This window comes from Hippichthys cyanospilos, chromosome 9 (genome assembly GCF_059441005.1).
Source record: "Hippichthys cyanospilos isolate Australia breed blue-spotted pipefish chromosome 9, RoL_Hcya_1.0, whole genome shotgun sequence".
NCBI classification, from domain to species: Eukaryota; Metazoa; Chordata; class Actinopteri; order Syngnathiformes; family Syngnathidae; genus Hippichthys; species Hippichthys cyanospilos.
In genome coordinates, this window is record NC_142377.1 from 20,326,325 (window position 1) to 20,348,786 (window position 22,462).

At 38.9% G+C, this 22,462-nt stretch overlaps 1 protein-coding gene and 1 long non-coding RNA gene across 3 annotated transcripts in view; one reads left to right on the top strand and one right to left on the bottom strand.

Moving 5' to 3' along the window:
* Positions 1 to 3,981: 3,981 nt before the first annotated feature.
* Positions 3,982 to 12,585, bottom strand: LOC148419391 (uncharacterized). The gene is made up of 3 exons (XR_015866662.1): positions 12,486 to 12,585; positions 12,266 to 12,380; positions 3,982 to 5,683 (listed from the first exon to the last, which is right to left on the bottom strand). It is a non-coding gene; the product is annotated as an uncharacterized LOC148419391 (long non-coding RNA).
* The window catches only part of ppp1r16b (protein phosphatase 1, regulatory subunit 16B), a 52,133-nt gene continuing 41,855 nt past the window's right edge, over positions 12,185 to 22,462 (top strand). For both annotated transcript variants that reach the window (XM_088424045.1, XM_088424046.1), the window contains exon 1: positions 12,185 to 12,329. The gene's annotated coding sequence lies outside the window, so the exon portion shown is untranslated. The remainder of the gene's footprint in view (positions 12,330 to 22,462) is intronic.

Genomic DNA, 22,462 nt, shown 5'->3' on the forward strand with positions numbered 1-22,462 from the left:
GCGGCGGGCAGGAAAGTGGAGCGCGTCAAGCGAGCCGGGAGAAAAGTCAGGGAAATAGATAAGAGATACATGGTGACAGAGGAGGATGAGAGCCGTGGCTAAAGACAACAAGAATGCGATATATCATAGTCCTAACTGGACATTTTTCCCACTTTGTGACATTTCGGACTGGCTACATTCCAGCATGAAAACAGCCATCTTTTCAAAGTTTTATATCGGGGCCCTTGACTTCACCTGTGCTTTGTTTTTTTTCTTTTATAATACTTACATTTTATTTATTCATATGTCCAAAAATGAAAATTCATGGTATTCATGTATTTTAATTCTACACTTAATTCCCTTTAAAATGATTTGTAATACATGGACTTAGCTCAAATTTGGACAAAGTGACACTAATGTTGAAATTTGAGAAAAACACATTCAAAGTTTTGGCACACACTTCTTTCAAATGTCCGTAGCAAGCAGTGTCTAGGGAAAAAATATGTTGAGCCTAAACTTTCAGGAAGTGTTGAAAGACTGGAAAGTTTATTCCAGTAGCAGAGAAATCATCATCCGAGAAGAACAATTTAAAATGTGAGGGTTTTACCACAACAGATGAAATTGGGGGAAAATCAATCCCAAAACAACTCTGAGAATCCAAGTTAAGAGTACAATTCATTTCCTGAGGCATCAACTGCCTGCTTTTATCACTATTTGTGCTTTTTTTATGACAAAATGATCACAACGAACAATTTGCCGAAAGATTTTTTTGTCAGTTGGTTCGAGACGATTTGAAAATGTCCGTTTCCCAATATTTTTCATGAGGAACACATCAACACTGTTCAGTATTCACAAGGCACTCCAAATATGTGCTGCTTGCAATATGGGGGCAACGAGACTGGCTTTGGAATCCTTCATCTTTTCATTGTCAGGTTTCATATTCCATAGCTCATATTTTGATCTACATTTTATTTAAATGTGCACAAAATGGACATTTCTGGTGGTAGTGAATCTAACGTGATCCAGACTCATTTGTCAACGATGTACATGACATGTCAGTAGTAAACATCGCGAGCATGATGACATCGAGGCTTGAGCAACTTATTTACATTAAATAACACATAATCATGGTTAAAGTGATAAATTCAGATGTGTTTGCTTATTTTTTTTAAAGTTAATGTGTTTAGTTTCATACTAATACATGGTTAATTTGATTTGATTTTGGAATTTCTTGCAGTATATCTTTAAAACATATATAGAAAGAGGAACTTGAATATAAAACAGCAACACTGAAGGGAAAAGAGTGCAGTAGCATACATTAAAATAGTCAAAAAGTTACAGGAGGAGGAAATGTTTTGAAAGAATGTAACAGCAAACGTGCAGTTGTGTTACATGGATTGTTGCCAGAGTCTCATGAGATCCTGCTGTTTGAAAAACCTAGCAAGGTGTTGGGGCTTTGTGATTGGACGATTGAGTTGGGCGTGGGGCCTTTTAAAGGAGGAAGAGAATTGAAAGTGTTTCCGCATGTTGACGAAAGACAAGTTGAGGAAGTTGCTACTGGTTGATTTTTGGTGATAGTGCACCTTGGTTGTTGTTTTTCAGGTGACATTAAACGTTCCTTTTCACTATAAATAAGTCATTGATATGTATATGATCAGTAACGTGTATGTGCGTGTGTGCCGTCGCAGCAAAAAAAATGAAAGCACTGCAATTAGAATAAAACAAGAACTCGGGCGTTCACATTTACTGCATTGTTAATGGTGGGAATTAAACTGGCTCATTAGTTCACTTAAAGTGGCGCTCAACTGGTTCTGGGAACGAGTCGGGCGAATCTTTAATAATAAGCGTGTATTAAAACCAAATGCCACTGCGCGGACAAACACCTGTCAGCACACACATTTCTCAACAAACTCAATGAATAGCAACACCAAAAAAACTTTCCTCCTCCGTTACGGTAAGTATGGCGAAAAACATGCCAAGAAATGGCCATGCAGTACATTAAGGTCCCATTTTGAGCTTGCTATTCTTGCTTAACATTTGAACTAACTACGTAAAAAGCGAGATAATAAAGGTCCCATGCAATCATGTAAAAATCATGGTTTGATGTTCTTTTATTTGGTTTGCTTTTTCCCAGCATGCACTTTCCTATGTTTCCTATTTGGTCAAAATTGTCTAGGAGGTTGAAATGAGCAGTTTCCTCATTAATATTAAATGTGTATACTTTGTATACATGTTGTTATACTTTGTAACTTTTGTTCCCGTCGGATAGCGCTTACCTTTACTTTGAATATGAAGAATTTGGTGTATTGGTACACATTAGACAAGGATGAGCATCTCCAGGCAGATTCAAACACCATTTTGTCGATGAAATAATGAAGATTATATTGTGTGAGTGTGTGTAGGTGCGTGTGCGTGCGTGTGTGTGTGTGTGCACTTGCGTATGTGTGAGAGAGAGTGAAAACGAGACTCAATGAGTGTGTAGTGCATATTACGAAACAATTTTGAGCGGAATCATCTTCACATTGTTTACTGTAACAAGAGCGGATCCTGATAGAATCCAATCACAGTCAATCATGCTAAACATTGCCAAAGGCAAGGTGCATATTTTTGCATCGTATAAGCAAAGCGATGCTTTATTTGTTGGCAACGTTTGAAGTTAAGCAGCCACATATTGAATATTTTGCTGCGGTTGCCTTGCCTTACCTGTGCAACTATTATGAAAGAAGAGCGCACAAGAGTAACGACAGGCTCAGTAGTCTAACAACAGACATAGTGGTGAATATTTTGAAACATTTTGAAATGTAAGGAGATGCAAGAAAATCTGCTTGAAAAAAAATTGTTATCAGTCATTTTGCGACAGCCACAGACATTTTTTGTTAGTTTTTTTCTTTCTTTGGTTTGCGATGAGATTTTTCAAATGTGAATTGATGTCTTGGCTCAATAATGGTTGCAAAACATTGGCATTCAATAACAGTATGGGGCTCTTCACTTGAAATATAACAAAGAATATGGACTTTCGGAGCCAAAGCATCCCCACTCGAGAGCTTTATTATTCATTCATTTACCATAGTAAATTTATCCATAGTAACCACAAACTTGTTAATTTGGACATGATAAAGAACAAAGTGAAAGTAAAAATGAAAAAGAAGTGTCGATCTTACCTGGCGAATCAGCTGCGACCCCATGCCAGGCCTGTCAAAGTTCAACTCTTTCTCCATGTGGCCTTTTCCCTTCTTCTACTTTTTCTTTTTCGCCAAGGACAGAAACAGATGGCAGGAGTGGAGCTTAGCCGCTCCGCTTGCTCTCCCTGCCTGCCTCCCTGATGATGAGGATGCTAATGAGACTTTACTGCACCGCCAGTCTTCACCTGGTAGCTGACGTCAACACATTCATCCTCCACCTGCCACATTTCCTCAAAATAAAAAAGCGATGCTTACTTTTGATGGACAAGATGTGATTTGTGTATTCAATTAAACATATTTATTAGTGGTAGAATTGCACTGCGTCATAAGAAAGAGTTCATAGTTATGGTGCTGAACCAAAATTGAAAATCAGCCACAATTTCATAACTGTATTTTAAAGCATTTATTACCGTATTTTCCGCACTACAAGGCGCACCGGATTATAAGGCGCACCCTCAATTAATGACATATTTTAAAACGTTTCCCATATATACGGCGCACCGGATTATAAGCTGCACCCTCAATTAATGACATATTTGAAAACGTTTTCAATCACAATATAGTAATACTCAAAGTCATAACAATAATAACTCAAATAATAACTCTAAACTCTCAGTAGCACAATTCAATGTCAATATGAGCAACCTTGTTCAACTGTAAAGACACAAAGATGAGACCGAATGAAAATGCAAGAGGCTTGAATTTCTCAAGATGATTTTATACTTGACAAGGAGAATAGTGTTTGATATCTAATACAAATGAATACTGAATAAGGTTTTCTTCATTTTTAGATTTTAATGTGTAGAATTACACAAATTTAAAATAACACATTTATGGAAATACGTCCGAATATTTCATTTTATTTATTGTTTTGTGTCATCTGCAGAATGTGCACAGTAAATAAATCTTTCTTTCCATACATTATAATAGACCTGAATATTTTATTTGAATTTCACTACAATTTTCTGTGTCAAATAGCTGGGCTGTGTATGCACAAGAAAATAATAATAATAAAGCACCATAAAAAGTCTCATATTTTGCAACAAGCGAGAGGTGAATAGGTGATACTTTATGAAAGTCTTCTGACTCAACATTTAGCACCTTTTGGAATTATTACACACCCACTGATATCCTTAAGTCATTACGACACATCAGGACAGTCGCCTTGAATTCTTTACTTGTACCTCATGATCTCATGAGACTGCTGACAAAGCATACATAAGGAGTGTCCTTCTGAATTTTTGAATAAGCCATTCAAATGTGCCTATGTAGCTAACATTACGCCCAGTCAGCAAAAAATGTCCTATAATCTCTGACAATCAGTCACCGAGTGGCGGTTTCATTACATATGCTTGCACACAGTCAAGGTGGAGAATGCGCTCAGATATATTCTGCATCCTGTTTTTGTTTTCATTGCCCTCCTTTCAGGTTGTCTGCTTCATTCCAGACAGATGCATGTGCGCACACACGCACACACACACATGGATAAAGAGACAGAGAGATGGAGGTTGCAGAGGGTCTTAAAGCAGCCCACGCTCTTCCTGCTATTGTTTCATCTCAGGGACCCTTGCAAAGACTAATATCCACTCCTCTGTTACCATGGAGGCAAAAGCCCCTTTCGGCCTCTTTAAACGGCACCGATACGGAATGGGGTTAAAAAGTCGAGCCGGCAATAGGTAGTACCAGAGCGACGCTATCAAAAGCCATTTTTACACCCTAATCGGCAATTAAGTTCGAAAGATCGTTTGATTACCTTTATCAGAATCGGTATTCTGTATAAACAGAAGCACCGGCAATTTTCTGCGCTTGGTGGTGATAACTTTACTTTGACCATGGAGTTATAAGTATTGTATATAAGATATCAACAGAGAATAGAAGGACAATTTCAATCCATCAATTTTCCGCCTGAATGGATCATAACAGAGATGAGGCAATGGACAACCTCTGACCACACTTTTGGCAATCTTTACACCATATTTACATGTATACATTACTCTTAGACCCCTTGCTATGTGCAATGAATAGTAAGTTAAATGGTAAGTGGTAAGGAAACTATGGAGGTAGCGTCAGAGCCACTAAAGGCCCTTTCATTCTGCCTGCAAAAAAAAATGAATGCCTCACATTTTTTTCATGTGGCTATTGTGCTAAAAAGACATAGTCTACCTGGCAGTTGTCTGCCTTCTGTAGTAATATCTGAATCTTTGATACCTCTTTTATGCTGCCTATAAACCCCAGCATTTTTGTTGTCTATTTTCCCCATTGTTGTTGTATAAACACCACTGTCATTAAATTAGGTGACAGAGCCAAACCTGACAGTTTCCTGCCATCGGAGGAAGAACTAGAGATTGAAGCCCCGTTGTGCAGTTTAGTAGTCACAGCAATGTCGATGGTAGCCTTGGATGCTGGCTGGTTTTCTTTGTGACATGTGTGCTTTAAGCGGGATTGCTAAGTTCCTTAAGGGCCTTCAGCTGCTTTAGTGGAGGCTGGGAGAAGGGCCAGACATCTGCTGCTCACTCTCCTATCTGCAAAGCAACCAAAAAACATTCAATGTGATGGAGAATATACTGGCTGTATTGAAGATGGAAGCTTACATGATGTCACACAAACATTTTTTTTTTTTTTACTAGTAATACCAATAATAATCAAGTCAAATCAAGTTTATTTAAATAGCCCTGTATTTTCTTTTATTAATTATATTGAGACAGAAGACCACTTAGTAACGAATGACCAAATGTGATCAATTTTTGAGGTTAAACATTTATTTATGGAAACAGCTTTCTCTCCATATTCTTTTCCGATGAGACAAAGTGACGTCAGACCCTTGGAAAACACATTTGACTCAGCCCGGTTGGACCAAAAGTCATCATTGCCTAGGGCAACCATGTCAGGATGTCAGCATAAACATGTGCACTTTTGATTTACATCTGTTACATTGTGTCTGATAATGGCTTATTTACGCTAAAAGATGCACTAAACCTTTTCAAAGGCGCCTTATAACAAAATGTCTGCGTGATTATCTTATTTTTTGTGCTCTGAATTGGTAATTGCGCAGGATTTTAGAAGCACTTTCTATGTTTTGTTTGCATATAATTTTGTACAAATTTGTATTTGAAGATCCACCTTGAGTGAAAATGCTTACATCGTCTTTGCAGGTGTTCTCTTTTTTTGCACAGACTTGGGCTCGGCGCTTGTTGTAAAATAAGAAATTGTGTCTGCAGCTGTCAAGTTAACGTAGTGCTTCTCATTTATATTTTACAAAGACCCCCTCAAGGAAAACGAAAATCTTTCGCGCCCCCCAACTCACTGCACCAACTATAAAAAAGATTATCAAGAAAAAAACTAGACAAAACACATTAAACTGTATTCTTTTTAACATTGACAAACATTTGGCCCAACAATTGCATCCCTCAAAATGGGTTAATTTCAACAAGACAAAAAGGTTGGTGTGCAAAGTATAATGCATTTCTTGATGCTTGGGTTATTTATTATGAAACAATGTACAATGTGCCAGAACTGTTCACAAAATCTGCAAATCATTTTTAATTGAGAGGCAAGTTTTAATGACTCCCTCGAAACTATCCAAACTATTAAATAACATTTGTGTGGAACAACTTGATTAGCAGCAGATTAATCTTATGTGTTGGTTCACAAAGAGAAAAGCTTTAAAAGAATTGGCGATTACATAAATGCATGGACAAAGGGAGCTATACAAGCAATTGCTATTTTTAACCTCTGCTTCCAATATCCTGCTTTGGGATTAGGCATCATTTGAAGGGGGGTGGTGTACAGTGCACACCAGCGAGCTTGGTAGAATGAGTTGTCGTGACGTCAGACAAAAGAATGCACGATTGTTTTAATTATGTTCATTTTCGAACCTATTTGATGGAACCACCCAACATTTATCATTTTTATAGTCCCACGTTCATTAAAAGTCCTCCATAGCAAAAAGCTCTGCCCTAATATGCAATTTGAAACTCTACTGTCTCAACTTTCAACTACTCTAGCAACTTTTTCACCTTTTCAGAATCTTTATCATTCTTATAAAAATAATATACCAGTATCATCGCGGGGGGGGTGTGTGTGACGTTGACAACTCGGTTTTACGAGTTACCAAATACAGTATTGTACTTTGCCCTACGCTAGTAGCGCCCCTCAGTGTCTATATGCCGGCATTACACATTTCAACTAATTTCCCACTCAATTCGGCACTGTAGTTGACACTGCTTCTCTTTTCACTTCAACATTACAGTATAAGCTTATGATTTTGTTTTTTTTCCTTGCCCAAGGAAAAACATCTAATCAGAGGCAATTTCCCAATGTTGCCACTATAAAGAGCTGTGACCTTCCTATTCAGGTAAAACTGATTCACACGTAGTGTAGAATTGGGAACAAGAAATGAAAGCGATATCAAGTTCATATTAATTCAAACATTTTTAAATTAGTTCATCATTTTCAGAATTATTTTACAGGCATCAAGATGGACGAGCAGTTTGCACATACATCTGTGTCTGTGTGGTTTTCATGTCCCATGTTTGCGTAGGTTTTCTCTGTGGACTCTAGTTTCCTCCATACAACCTCTCTCTCTCTCTCACACACACACACACACACACACACACGTTTACACACATACACACACACGGGATCATTCACATCAAAAAGCTGACAGAAAATACCAAGATGTGCAAAGTTGTTATCGACATATAAGACAGAAAGTAAACCAACTTGAATTTGGGCTTATAGACTTGACTCAAGGAGACAAATATCAAATGCATGATATTTATAACTATGCTGTCATCCAATAATAACGTATCCTCCATTCACATGTCACTGCTCTGTTATGAATGGGCAGTAAATTTGTCTACAGTATGTTGCAGCACAGTAGCTGAGCAAGACCTCAGCCATTTTCGTGAGCTTTTACAGGAGAGGGTGTGAACGGAAAAAAAAAATCCGGAATTAAAAAAAAAAAGCATCTTCAGTGTTTTAGTCACAGCCATTAATTTGGCAGTTTAACAAAAAAGGCAGAAGAAAAAAGAAGAGCTGGAAGAGATGCGATTGATATTTCGACCAATGGAAAAGAAATACCGGTAGTCAGAAAATGACTGGGTTTAGTGTCAAATCCTCTGAAGGAATGTTCAAACCTCTAGGCCATACTTTAGAAGCCAGGCATTATTCCTCTCAGCATGACACGCATGCAAGTAAAGGCGAGAGAATGACTGAGAACATAATTCTACTGGCACAGACAGAAAAGAGTGCTCTGGCAAACACGCAAAAACAATCAAAGCATAAAACTAAATGCCGAAAACTAACGCATCCCCATGGGACAAATGCCAAGTGAATTTATTTGTTCCAGGTGCATCGTAAACCCTTAAAACCTGTTTAGCTAATGTTTAAATAACAATTTCACTTTCCTAATTACCATACAAGTATCTCAAACGAAGAAATCCATGGAGTTCACCTTGGATTCTTGCACAATAATTAATTAGGAAATGATTTGACATTTAACTTACAATTTTCCAAATTGTTGCAATTTTACTCAGTAAAGTGCATTATCATCACACTTCTAAACGTATGACTTGCATCTCAGCCGAGCGACATAAGCGACGCAGGCTTTTTACAAGCTCATAAAGATGACGCGCGCTGCTGTCATATTGACACCGAAAATGCGGGAAGAAGAATTTTGGTCAAATAAAGAGTGAAATAACCTTGCTTTTGTGTGCCCGGCAGCAAAGCTGTCCATCACCTGACGACGGGAAAGTACTTAGGAGATAAATGCAATTATTTCAGTGAAATTCTTGTCCGCAGGAGATAGTCTTGTCAATTCAGGTCCGTACGTGCTGCTTAAAGTGCTCTCATTGTCTTATTTGAGTGAACTGTCGTTTGCATCTGTTGCATTTGCATTTCTATGAGCCACACCGACTCGTTAATGCAGGCGCTGTCCATGTTGGCTGTACATTTTTACAACATCTACTTAGAGTGATCAAATATACATTTGATCACTCTAAGTAGATGTTCTTAGCAATATTTTAGAAATATTAGTAAAATATGCAATGACACGACTATAGTTTGAATAAAGAAAAGAAACTTTCACGCGCCTATCAACTCTCATACAACAGGAATTTGAAATTGACAGCGCCAGACGAAAGGCAGTGAACGAGGTAAAAGTCTGTTCGTTCTTTGAGGGATGAACAAAATCATATCGGAGTGTGGAAGATTTTGATTTTGAAGGATTCAAAGGCCAAGTTTGCAAAACAAAACAAATGTTTTTGTTATATTTGTTGCAACTGTCATTATGAGGCCTTGGGCTACAGCTGCATAGACACTTTGGACAATATCTGTCTATCAGGACAATATCTGTCTATAAGGACTACTTTTAGCACTAATCACTCAAATGTAACGTTCAAGCCGCTAACTTTCAAGCTATAAAGCCGTGAGTTCATGTTTGAATGAATAGGGATTTCTGGCACACCATTTTAAATTGCATAAACTGAAAGAGTTTATTGTTACACATAAAGTCAATTGCGGTAGCGGCGACTGCCATGTCTGTCCACACCATACACTTGATCACAATAGACTGATAAATAATAGCCAGAGTGATTACAAAACAAAGTAAGCACTAGATGATGGGGGCATACTCCATCATTGTTGACGTGCTAATATCTTAATGGTGGGGCTTGACTGCGGAGAGACGGAGACGGCGCTGTTGGCGCTCATCCGAGACAAAGATAGATATAAAAGAGGAGATGCTGGCTCAACGGAGTCATGCCTCGTGGATTTATGATACACTTTTTAAATGGCAACTTGAAAAATGAGAAGACAAAGCATTGATTATTTTCTCAGCGCTTTGTAGGATTCTAAGCATAGTTTATTTGTGCTACTTTTCAGTGAAACAACAGCCTTGGTCTAGTTTTGAGAAGAAGTGGGGCAAGAGAGGCGACATGGGTGCAAATCCATAAAAAATGTACAAAGTCAAATCTTTAAGCTCGGGACTGAGAGAGATTGGGGTTAAGGGGAAAGAGAGCGGTGGGGAGGGTTCGAATGAATACCGGACTCCGTCAAGCATTATGGCGTGACCCACATTCTCAAATCGCAACACTTGAGTAGTTTTATTCCTCCGTCCACCTTTAACAACCGATGGCTGGTCTCGTGAAAATGTCTGAAGCCTTGATGATGTCATCTAGAGTAGTGGTTAGCATTTCTGTCTCAAAAAATAAAAGAGGTTCTGGGTTCAGGGTTTGGCTCACAGTGCAGATTTTGCATGTTCTATAATAAACATATAATAAACTTTGTATAACATGCGCAATATCAAGTTCTCTAAAATAGTAGCTGAATTTACATCATTAAATTTGTGCTTATATATATATATATATATATATATATATATATATATATATATATATATATATATATATATATATATATATATATATATATATATATATATATATACAAATCTGTACTGTCGTTTCATATTAATATTACATGTCTTCATTTAAGGGGTGGAGGAGAAAGATACATTTAGAGATATCACAGCGAATGTTCCTGAAAAAGATGCCAAATTCACCATTAAAGCATTATTTCTCTCTGAGTGATAATTATGCAAATTATGGAATGGGTAATACATAAAAATTACAAATTAGAAGTAGTGTTGTATGATTCACCTATTTTATTGATTAAGGTATAATGATTTAGAATATATTAGAGGCTTGGGCAGATTAATGAGCATCCTTATCGTAGACAGGCACAGTTAAAAATGAACATTTGCGCAGTTGTGGGAGGGAACACAGCTGACTTGATTCTCAGACAATCTCATTACCTTTAAATTTAGCACAGGAGGGGTGTGTAGTCAAGATCAGAGATCCCCCAATCATCGGCCTTCGGCCCGGTACCGGTCATTTGGTACCGGGCAACAGGGGCCGCACCCTTAAAAATGAACTATTTCCGTTTTATGTCTTATCCAAGTCTGAAAGATATTTTATTTAAAGAAAAACTTAAAATTTGAAAATGGGCTAGATCCTCTTAGATTTGTTTTGGTCACTTGAGCGTGAACATTTAGAGACGTAAAAACAGTAATAAAGGGAAGGTGAAAAGGCCCAGTCAAGAGACAGGAAACGAGTCAACAACTTCAAAGAAAAAGAAAGTTTTAATGGTGAGTTCATATTTTATATGTGCTTTATATTTCACATTCAGCAATTTCAATGTTACCAAGTTGAAATTTCTAGTTTGGTGTGCAGAACTGTGCATAGTCTAGTGATACCTTATTTTCATATGCTTCAATAACAATTGGAACCTTTTGGCTGCTCGGAAATGAAAGTTGAGACCTCAAGGAAATTAGTTTTGTTGAAATCCCAAAATGGACATCTTTATTGAATTTGTATTTTCATCAGTAACTCCGAACTAATCTCTGCTACATAATGCCAGTTTTGTGAAAACTCATCTGATCATTAGTCAACTCATTTTCTCTCACTCTTGCTCTCTCCCCCACACACACACACACACTTTTTTTTTTAACAGAAAAAGACAATATCCCTTGTTAAAAAAATCAATAAAAGAGAAAAGAACCACAAAAAAACAAAAGACACTTGAATAATAATTTCGCTGTGCTATTATGGATGAAGACTCTTTTTCAATGTTTTACCCCTCTTTAGTTAGCGAATGTGCAATTGAATAGTTACGCTTTTTTGACAGCCATATTTGACTTCTTTCCTTAATGCATTATACTGCATTCATGATATTATATAGTTTCCCATTAGCTCTCTGTTACAGAAAGAGCAGTTAAAGCATATAAATAGATGATTTTTTTCAGCGAAATTAATGGGTCCTGAATAGTGAATAAAACTCTGCGAAGAGCGCTAACTGGAAGCACTGTACAGAATTAATTTTTTCTGCTCAACTGGTGGTGGGGGCTACACCGCGCACCCTTGCCTCGCTCGGCTCACACTGCGCCTGCATCCTCCTCCTCTTAGCACCGCCCTCCAGAAGACCAAGTACACGCACGCTCGCGCATACACGTTCACACACGGTGACTTTTCTAACACGCGCGGCATGCACGGCATGGCTAAGCAGCTCGGCGAATCTGCACTATAACGGGACAAGTTTTAACTCACCGGGATAAGCACCGAGTTCTCGCCGCTGCTCTCCCCGCATTGGAGCGACTGTCCCCGGGCAGAGGTGAGTGGCGATGAGCCGGACGTGTTGCCGAAGTCCTCGAGAAGGGATTTCCTTTTCGAGGAGGAAAAAAAAGAGAGAGACATGTTTCACTCCTCGGCACTCGTTTCTCCTAGTGATTCGTCTTCTTTTTGGTACAGTTTCTGCTAGTTAGCTCACTTTTACCGGCTTGCAGAGGGGCTCCGAGGGTTTGGATGAACGTGGCCGGCGTCTCGGCTGCAGTAAGTCGGGGGGCTTTCTGAAGATTAGCGGGACAGGCTTCGACATCCTCCCCCGGTGGAGATGTTGCTGTTAACGATACACATGGTTGCTCCAGACTTTGGCCGTTTCAGGGACAGCCGGAGGACTTTTTAACCTTTGAAAAATATTCTTTGCTTCATTTTTGAGGCGCATGACAGTTTCTCAATTATTAGTTTTCGTAACTTGCTGCTCGTCATCCAGTTTCCTCTTACATATAAAATCAGACTCATTTTGGTTGCGAGCCACATAGCCGTTATGATTTCGTTATGACTGAGTGTGGTTTTGTCACTGTTATACGTAAAGAACACAACAACTGTTGGATAATTGGTTTTGAAATCACAAGTCAATAATAGTTTGGCCACCCATTGTTGAAGTTTCTCTAATCATGTAGGCAAGAACATGCTTCAAATTTATGAATTACATATGACAATTTGAAATGTTGGCGCAAAGCATAACAGATGACATTAGGGCTGCACGATAATGGCCTAAATAATAATCACGATTATTTAGGTCAATATTGAAAACACGATTATTCATCATGTTTGGTTTAACATTTCTATTTATTGCCCTTTTTTTTTTCTTTAAACAAGCAGTATATAAACTAGGCTTCAAGGCTCGCCACTTAGTAATAATAACAATAAACTAAAATAAATAAAGTAAATAGTTATGATGGCAAAAACACTCGTGCAACACATCTAACTGCAAATGAATGAAAAAACTTGGCACATTATTTACTTTTATGCAAATTTTAATCAATTAGCAGTCAAAATGTCATTTTCGGTCATTTCAAACCGAATATAATCCAATTTTGGGTCTCACTTTACAGCTAGCACTGAATATATTTGAAATGAGGTGAGAAAGTCAACGGCATTCACTCTGGAAAATAATATATTAGGATGATTAAAGCAGAGGCTTTTTTTCATGCATACGTGAGAAACATTGGCCCCTGGTGGTAGAATGACAAATTGCTTGATTTGCCATGTATATTTTCAGATGTTAATATCGCAGAGATTCAGCTTAATTAATCGTGGAAGCCAATATTGTGATCGCGATTAAAATTCAATTAATTGTGCAGCCCTCGATGACATGCTTAATTTGCTTTCACGAGCCATATAAAATGATGCAGGGGGCCAGATCTGGCCCACGGGCCTTGTCTTTGACACCTGGGCTCACATTGTCATTGAAAATAAATGTTTACAGCTCAATTTATTTCTAGTTAATTTCAAGTAATTGCTCACTTTGTTTAGTGGTTTTGCACAATGTATCAGCCACGCAATGATACTTATGATTATGTACAGTATAATCAATCACGCATTTTGGTGGACGGTCTTTGGAAAACTCAAAGTGTAACTTATCGTAACTAACTGACCTTTTAGACCAGAGGTGTCCAAACTATGACCTGGGGGCCTTTTGTGTCCCGACATCCACATTTTTGGGGCCCGTGGGATTTACTAAAAACACATTTTGACATGGCCTACAATGCTTTTTTTGTAAAAAAAAGTAATAAAAGGCTTTGATGGTAGACAGCGTGGGAAACAAAGTCCCAATCTACCCAATCTCCTTTAACCGGAAGGTTAGCCACCCTCTTTTAAAATGATTAGCTATGAATTGACCTATTGATCAGTGTGACTGCGCGGACTTGTTAACATGACGATTAAAATGGTTATTGATTAAGTACACGTTGTCCATATTAATCAAACAAATGATGTCTAACACCATTTTAAGGAAGCCTCGCCTGTCTCTGGAGGTCTCGCCCTCATGTAGTGGCGAACGCAGATGCGCAGTACACACACATGCACTAATGGAAACATCATTGGCTGTGTTTGTCTCACTTTGTGATGCTGGGCGCTGCTGAGGCAACGGCCGGCCTTAAATGTTTGATGTGCAGAGCGGTTCTGAGGTCTTTCTGCTGCTGTTCCTCGCCAGCTGCTGTTAGAGTGACGCTCTTGTCAATGTGCATGTGTGTATGTGTGTGTGTGTAGTATGTGTATGTGTGTATTAGCTTCATACAGACCTGCTTGGCAACATTCCAGTTTTACCTTGGTATAGTTGAATTATTATGATGCTAACCATTTGTTTTCCACCATGAATGCACAACCGGACCTTTTAACCTAATGATTAATATACAAACCGGATCAAATGTGCACATTGCAATATGCTTCCTTTTTTTTCTAAATGTCACCTGAGTATTAAGACACATGTGCAAATTAAATTGGGGTACACAAATAACTATTTTGAACTTTTGATTTAAAAAAAAAATACAAGTCTTACTGTTCTTTTAGTGTGTGTTGTACACAAGATGACTAACACAGAAACTATTGTATATTTCCGCTAAAAATTGCAACTCTCCTGCCCCAAAGAAGATATCTGTTGTAGTACAAAGATTGACCAGCGAGAGGCAGCATGGTGCCTCAAGGCAACAAAAAAAAAAAAGCAGTCGCAGTAGAAGAAAAATCAGAACGGAAGCTGGGCAATGTTCTCTTTGGCAATGGAACAAAATGTGCCACAGCCAACCACACAATGTTATTTTCTTGTCTTATTAATTACAAGAAGCTAAACAGGAAGTAGGTTTGCAGTACAGACTAGCGTGTGGTGAATGGATAAAACCAAATAAAAGCAAATTGGCATTTCTTGTTCACTGATATTTATTTTGATCTAAAAAGCCTAGCGTGCATATTTTTGTCCTTCAATTTTTAGTTTAGGTACTTGCTTGCCTCATGTGTGCTGATCCAGTGTGACTTTAAAATCTCATTTGACATCATTCATGTTTGGTTGTTCATCGAAGAATGCAATAATTGACGCCAACTTTTTTAATGAGTACCATCTGCTCATGAAACGTTGACAAAGGCTCACTAGTAGCTTGCCTATGTGCTAATTCTTGTTGTTTTTTTGTTTCCAATTTCATGCTTCACTTGTGGCAATGTATATAGTCAGTACAGTCAATATTAATTTCCACTTTTCAACAGACTTTCTGGTACTGCAGATACAGTGCTAAATTTAACTGAAAATGCGGTATTGTTTGAGGTTTGGGTTCACATGGTCGAGTTTTTGAGCTGGGAAATTCAAACTTTTGATATTTTCATTGAAAAAGGCTCATCTCAAGAAATGAAAATGTGAAAACATTACTTGTATGCCTCCATGATGGATGGTACTAAATCTGTCAAGGAACTGTCATATTTGTGTTTTACACCTTTTCATGCTCCTGATAAAAACGGTGTTAACGTTATATTGGGTCATATTTTTAAGTTAACAATGTTTCATATGCTTGCTAAGCAAGATGGGAGGTTTAATACGGATTAATAATGACCGGTGATGGGGTTCTTCCAATATTCCCTGTAACTATCTGATACTAATGGTATCTTGGGCAAATTTCTCGCCTAGTTTTTAGTCATTTTTGTAAATTGCAGTTACAATTAAGATCTTTTAACAACTTTGTGGAAAATTCAACTTTTTCACTTAGCCATTGTTATATGATGGCGCCCCCTGTGGCTGCTGTATTCTGTGCGCTGAGGTGAACAGAGTAAGAATTTCCCTGTGTGTTTTCACGCTGTACATGTGACAATAATTCTCTACAATCTACAATGAAGGCCAACTTAATGTCTGAGGTCTCTGTTTATGAGGTGCTCTATACAAGGTCGAAAACAGTTCTTAAGAAAACATTTTTATCAAGATCTGTCCGGAGGTGATGTCAATTTTCATTTTTCGCAACCCGGTTCCAAGGTTTGCTGTGTTCAACCAGACAGAAAAGAAGTCCATTTCTGTGTTCTGGCCGTTGGTGTCATCAATCATCACGAGCCACCTCTTGTGATTGGTTTCAGTCCAGGATCAGTTCATGCTGAGCAAGGGCGTTTCCTTTGCGTTCCCCGAAACGCTCAAGAAAAATATATGTTTTTTTAGAGCTTATACAAGCAGCGTTTCATCTCGCATTTGAAAAGGTTAAAGCGTGCGGCTGTGCATCAGCAAAATGAGATTCCTCTGAGCTGTCCTCACTGCTCCGCTGCCTCCAGAAGTGCTTTTCCCGTCCTAACTCACGTTTAATTATTCTGCCGTTCTCTGATTAGCCTATGTCCCATTAAATATTGATAGCCATGCAGACGCAATCAAAGCAAAACACCGTCTTTGACTTTAACCTCCCGTGTTAAATGTGGTCATTCCTCACTGGAAGTCCCATCCTCGCTTTTGCAAAGCTGCTCCTTGACCTCCCGCCGATTAAGACGTCTTCGCTTAGCGGCGCCTGACGCCGGTTCCTTCGCTTACTGTGGAAAAAGCGATTACACTAGATCAGTGTTCTGATCGCCGAGCTGTCTACTAATCTGCAGTCTTGATAGAACGACGGCCCAATCTCTGGAACACCTATGGAGCTTCGACCTCCTCTCCCTTATTTCCTGGCTATTTGCGGACTCTGTTTGCCGCAGCTCTGCTCTTTCGACGCTCATGTTCATTTAAAATGTGCCTCGGATGTACTCCTTCCTGTGGCATCAAGAAATAAATGGATGTGACTTTTGGATTTGTGGTCAGATAAAACCAGTAAGTCGGCTTTAAAATAATGGAATGAGGTGGAATCTGAGGTATTTGGCTGCATAAGGTGATCAGCCGCCCCCCCCCCGGTGGTTGGGATGCAGTGACCGCTTACTGGGTGAATAAAACCCCCAGCATTGGCTTTAACACCCTAAATCAGGGGTGTCAAACTCATTTTTATCATGGGCCACATTGTAGTTCTAGTTTCTGTCAGAAGGCCGGTATGACTGTGAAGTCAAATCTTTTTTAAATGCTTTTGTAAAACACGTTGTTTTGAAATCAGAGGCCGGCAAAAACTGATTGTGAATTAAAAAATGCTTGTATTTTCTCCACAGATTTTTAAAAGTTAAAGACAACTTGCAAATTTGCTATTTTAGCCAGAAGTCAAATCAGCATTTTCGCGGGTCACAAAAATTGATGTGGAGGGCCGGATCCGGCCCCCGGGTCTTGAGTTTGACACCTGTGCCCTAAATGATACTCGCTCTTATCGGTACAGTTATATTTTTTTCAATTCGATTTCACAGGACCTGCATGGAAGGAGCTCAGCCCAATCACAGACGGGGAGGCTCAGTCGAACAGGAAGTGATCTTAGGGTTTGTTCAGGAAGGTGTTTAACTGTGGGTGGGAGGGGTTATTGTCAAGCTTTTTTCCTCACATTGTTGTGGAAAACCCAGCAGACTCCCTTCTCTCTTCACATGGAATTTTCTACGAATAGCCATGGCAACACAGTCGCGCAACACTTTGAAGACAAAGCGTTGCCCAGGTAGTCAGTAGCACCTTTCGACACCGATTTATCTGCCTTTTTCCCCCTTCAAGTTGCTGTTCTATATACAAAGCCAGAGGCACAAAATTGAGAGGATCAATCTTTCCACGAGCAAGTCGCTTCTTGGGATAGTAATAAAAATGGCACTAGACTGGTTTCGTCTCTGGCTGCCCATCCTCATACCTTGGGGAAATTTGTTATATCTGTGGTTTTTCTGCCATTTTTACATGCAGTCATTATTCTTGGGCCATTCTTTAAAAGAATAATCTGCCAATCTGTAATTTACTAATCTTGAACATGAGTTCCAGTGAGTGGATATAGCTACTAATTAATTGTCCTCTGTACAAATTAGTTTTCAAAGTGGAATTGCGATGAGAATTGGCATGTTAGTGATTACCATTGAAGGTCAATAAAAACTGCCATTTAGTGCTGCTTATCCTCACTAGGGTCGCTGGCTTGCTGGTGCCTATCTAAGATGTCTTCAGGCAGTAGGTGGGGGTCACCCTGAACTGGTTCAAGACAAGCAGTGGAGCTGTATATTAAGACTGTCCTTGCATATGTGTTTGTTGTAGTTGTTGGTGTTTTTTTTTTTTTTTTAAGAATGCCTTTTACAATTTGCATTAACTGATCATTACTTCATATTTGTCACCATTTTTCTAAATTGGAAATGAGCAAACTTTTGATATCCTCTGTTTTCTTGGGGTGGGGATTCTTTTAATTTTTGCTGCCATTGCAACATTGTGCAAGACTGCAGGAAAGGTCCACGTAGAAAACGGTGACACAAAGACGGTTTCGGCAGAGCTTTTAGGTAGATAGTTTTAGTCTGTCTGTAGTTTATTTTTAGCCCATTTTTAAAGTCGACCTACCTAACCTGGTCAACTTTTTTCTCCAGCCCTACAGTATTCCTAAACTCCTTGATAGCTGCCCATAAATTGTTTGTATTAACTACATATTTAACTACACAACCAGATATTAGGTTGAAATAGGAACATTTACTTCCATTTTCACATGCAATAAAGAACATTTATAAAGTTGGTTTGCGCTAGTTTATATCAGGAATATTCACCTTTCAATTACTCAAGAATGAACTGCCTGGTTTAGAAGCACATTCAGATAGCCTGATGTCTGAAGGAGAGCAAACATAATGTCAGTTATGGGAAGTTGATCTACATCCATGCAGACCTCCACTATGGTAAAACTCCTCTGGGCGATTATTTTTTTTTCTCTCTTTATAATGAAGAGCAGGCTATTCTCATGCCTATTGTAATTGTTACTGTTGTTCCTCTGTGTTACATGATTGTGTAGTTCCATTCCACTAAACACATGGTTTGCCCATGGCTGCAATTAGTCACGTTTGAGCAATGTAATTCGATGTGATTGCACTTTATTCTATTTATTCTTTTGTCTGTGTTTTATCTTTCGTTGATGGTTGCATGATGAATGAGTATTTGTATTTGAAGCTATGCTGCTATTTGGAGGGAGGAAATGAAGCTGTTATTTAAATGTAGATTTGTTCATATCCAGTAATTGACTACGGACATTTTATTTAAGGTCGGTGACATGTTTAGGGCGAGGGGACTTTGTGAGATGCTTGTTGGATGTATTTTTAATTAACTTTCTTGTGTTGAGTCATTTTTAATGTCTGGTTAGCCTCTGTACTCATTGGCCTAAAAAGGGGCCACGTGGATTGTGTGCCTGGCAGTGTCCAGGCGAAGACAAAGTGTATGTGTTTCAGTGTTTTGTGATTTGTTCTTTTGTCAGATTTGAGCGTTTTACTGCATGTTTTTTCCTTATAAGGCATTGAATCATTTTATGGTGAAAAGACAATGTTTCCGCACACTAGTGGACTGGTTAAAAGTAAAGGCTTGGATTGCACCACATACTGTACATACTACGTAGCAGTGCAGTATTGCACTTCTGTGATTGATCACACGCTGACATCTGGGAGCCCCTTCTTTCCTTTGTCATTGTAACGAGACAAGTCAAACGGCGGCTGCAGTTTCAATCATTTCAACCAGCGCCGGACGACAGACCGTGTAAGTGGCGTCTAGCGATCTTGCGTATATGAAGGGAAGGCATATTCCGCTTAGTTGAATCCCAGTCTTGATTCCTCCTAAAGACAAGCAGTTTGCCTGAAATTCATTAACAAACCTGGCGTTATCATTTTTTCCCTAATGATTACTTTTTGCAGATAGAAAGCAGTCAATACACATTAGCCCGTCTGCCTCACAGTTCAGAGGTCCCAGGTTCCATTCTATCTTGCCCCTGCCTTTGCATGTTCACCTCGTGCTCGCATGGGTCTTCTCCGGGCACTCTGGTCTCCTTCCACATTCCAAAAACATGCATGGTAGGTATAGTGGACACTCCGTATCATCCTTAGGTGGGTTTGTGACTGCGAACGGCTGCTCTTCTCTGTGTTAGGAGGTTTTCAGTATTTCTACAAATAGCTGACGTTCTATGAGTAGCTGATTCAGTGCTCACCTGCAGCCGTTCACTGTAATTCTCCTTAAGTGTCTTGCAAGTTGTGGTCTGTTAGTGTAACAGAGTTCTCATTACCGTGCTGCTATTGACCACAAATGAAGACTGTTGTGGTTGGGAGGTTGTGGGATAAATGGGCCCCTGTGCATAAGGTGGACTGATGCCAGCATAACTGACGAAGCATCTTCTGTTAAAGAAAGGTCCACTATTCTAAAAAGATCACTTGCTTGCGTGCGGCATATTTGTTCAATGTTTGTGCAGGGTATTCTAATGTAACCAGGCATTTGGACTTTTATTTATTTGTAAATGGTGTGTTAATGCTGAAATGCTGAATGAAAATCTATTGAAATATAATAATGAACATTACAAGATGATGTGAAATGATATTGACTTTTGTAAATGTTTGAAACATGTCTCTGAAAATGAATGGATAGAAATTTTGGCATGTTGAAATTCAGTACCAAGATGAAATGAATGTGCTGGACATTTAGAATTGGTAATGGAATGCCGTAAATCTTTTGTTTGTATCACTGAGAATGAAAAGCATTTTTATGGACATTTTATGGAAATCTTATTTATTATTGTTGAACTGTTGTAAAATAAATGTTTGGGCATGTGACTTGAATGAGCTGAATAATTTGAATTTAAAATGAGGACCGTCAAGTGTCATTGGAAGTAAATAGATATTTTGGGGGCGGCACTGTAAAAGCGAAAATTTGTGTGGCGTTTTTCATTAGTGGAAATTTTTGGTTAAGTTAAAAATTATTCCCTAAATTACAAAAAAACATTCAGCGTGAATTGTCGGAACATGTGTGATGGATATAATTTAATATAATACACAATGAATTGGTTTATAAGAGTTATGTGGAAGGAGATGCTTGTAAAAAAGTGTGAGTAATAAATTGAAAAAAACAAAATAAGACTAACAAGTGAAGGCTTTTAGCTTTTACACAATGAAGGTCTTCTGCCTTCACACAATAATGTTGCCTTGGATAAAACCTCCAGAGAGAATTCACCCATGCAGAGCACACTCTGTCCAGTAAAGAGGAAAAAAACTATTTTGATGGAATGCCCTCTCATCCCTTTTGAGTTTTTATAGCGTCATAAGATAAGAAATCACATCATGCCCAATTTTTTTTTTCCACCTCCGCCTTTGCACAGTGTTAAGCGGGCTGGTGCGGCAGCCTCAGCGCACACTCGTCTCGCCCGGGCATCAGATTAGAAGTGACACTTACTGCAGGCTGGCTGAGTCTCAGTCATGTTTACTCTGGCCAGGCCATCATTAGGCAGCAAAATGGCTCAACCGTGAGAGAAAAGGATCCAGACAGGGACAAAGGGGAAAGTGAAAGAAAATTAAATAAAGAAATTATTTTAGAAAAGAATAAGACATTAAAGGGAATTCCCCAAAGGATGTTCAGTGGAGTGCAGAAAGATGTAACCTGGATGCCAGGGCGTTTTTTTTCCCCCCTTCCTCATAAATATAAACACACATTGAGATTTGCACTGCTCGTGTTTTTCTGTGTGGAGCAGATAGAAGAATAACCCCTGCCCAGGTCACGGCAGAGGGTTTTCTAAACACGGAAAAGCCGCGGGCTTGTCACAGACTTTTTGTTCAGTCGGAAAATTGAGTCGTGTTGAAAAACGAAAAAAAAATCCAGGCAATGCTTATCCTTTTGAAGATTGAGTTTGGAGAAAGAGGATCAGTCGAGGGTATTTGCAGGGAAGACTGTAAAGCTCGGGATCTGGTTGTAAACTTGGTCTGCGACCTCAAACCTGCACAGATCTGATGAAACGATCAGAAATGAAGACGGCAAAGCAATTAAGAATGCAGAACCCAACAGTGACAGCCTCGGTTGTTTGAACGGTTAGCTAATTGTTCACCCAGCGAAGCACTGCGTTAGAGTTGTTTGGGACCTCTGTGTCTCATTAGTGTCAACTCTGTCAGAGCAAACTTCCTTTTGATAATAGATCATAGATGATGGCGATACTGTAGGCGGCCTTGGATTAAACGGATGACTACGTATAGAGAAGAAATGATTGAAAATGGACTTTTTGGCCATAGCAACTTGTTTTCAACATGTGGTGCTGGTTCTGATCTATGTACTGATCTATTTCTAACCTCACTTAACTACGGTTT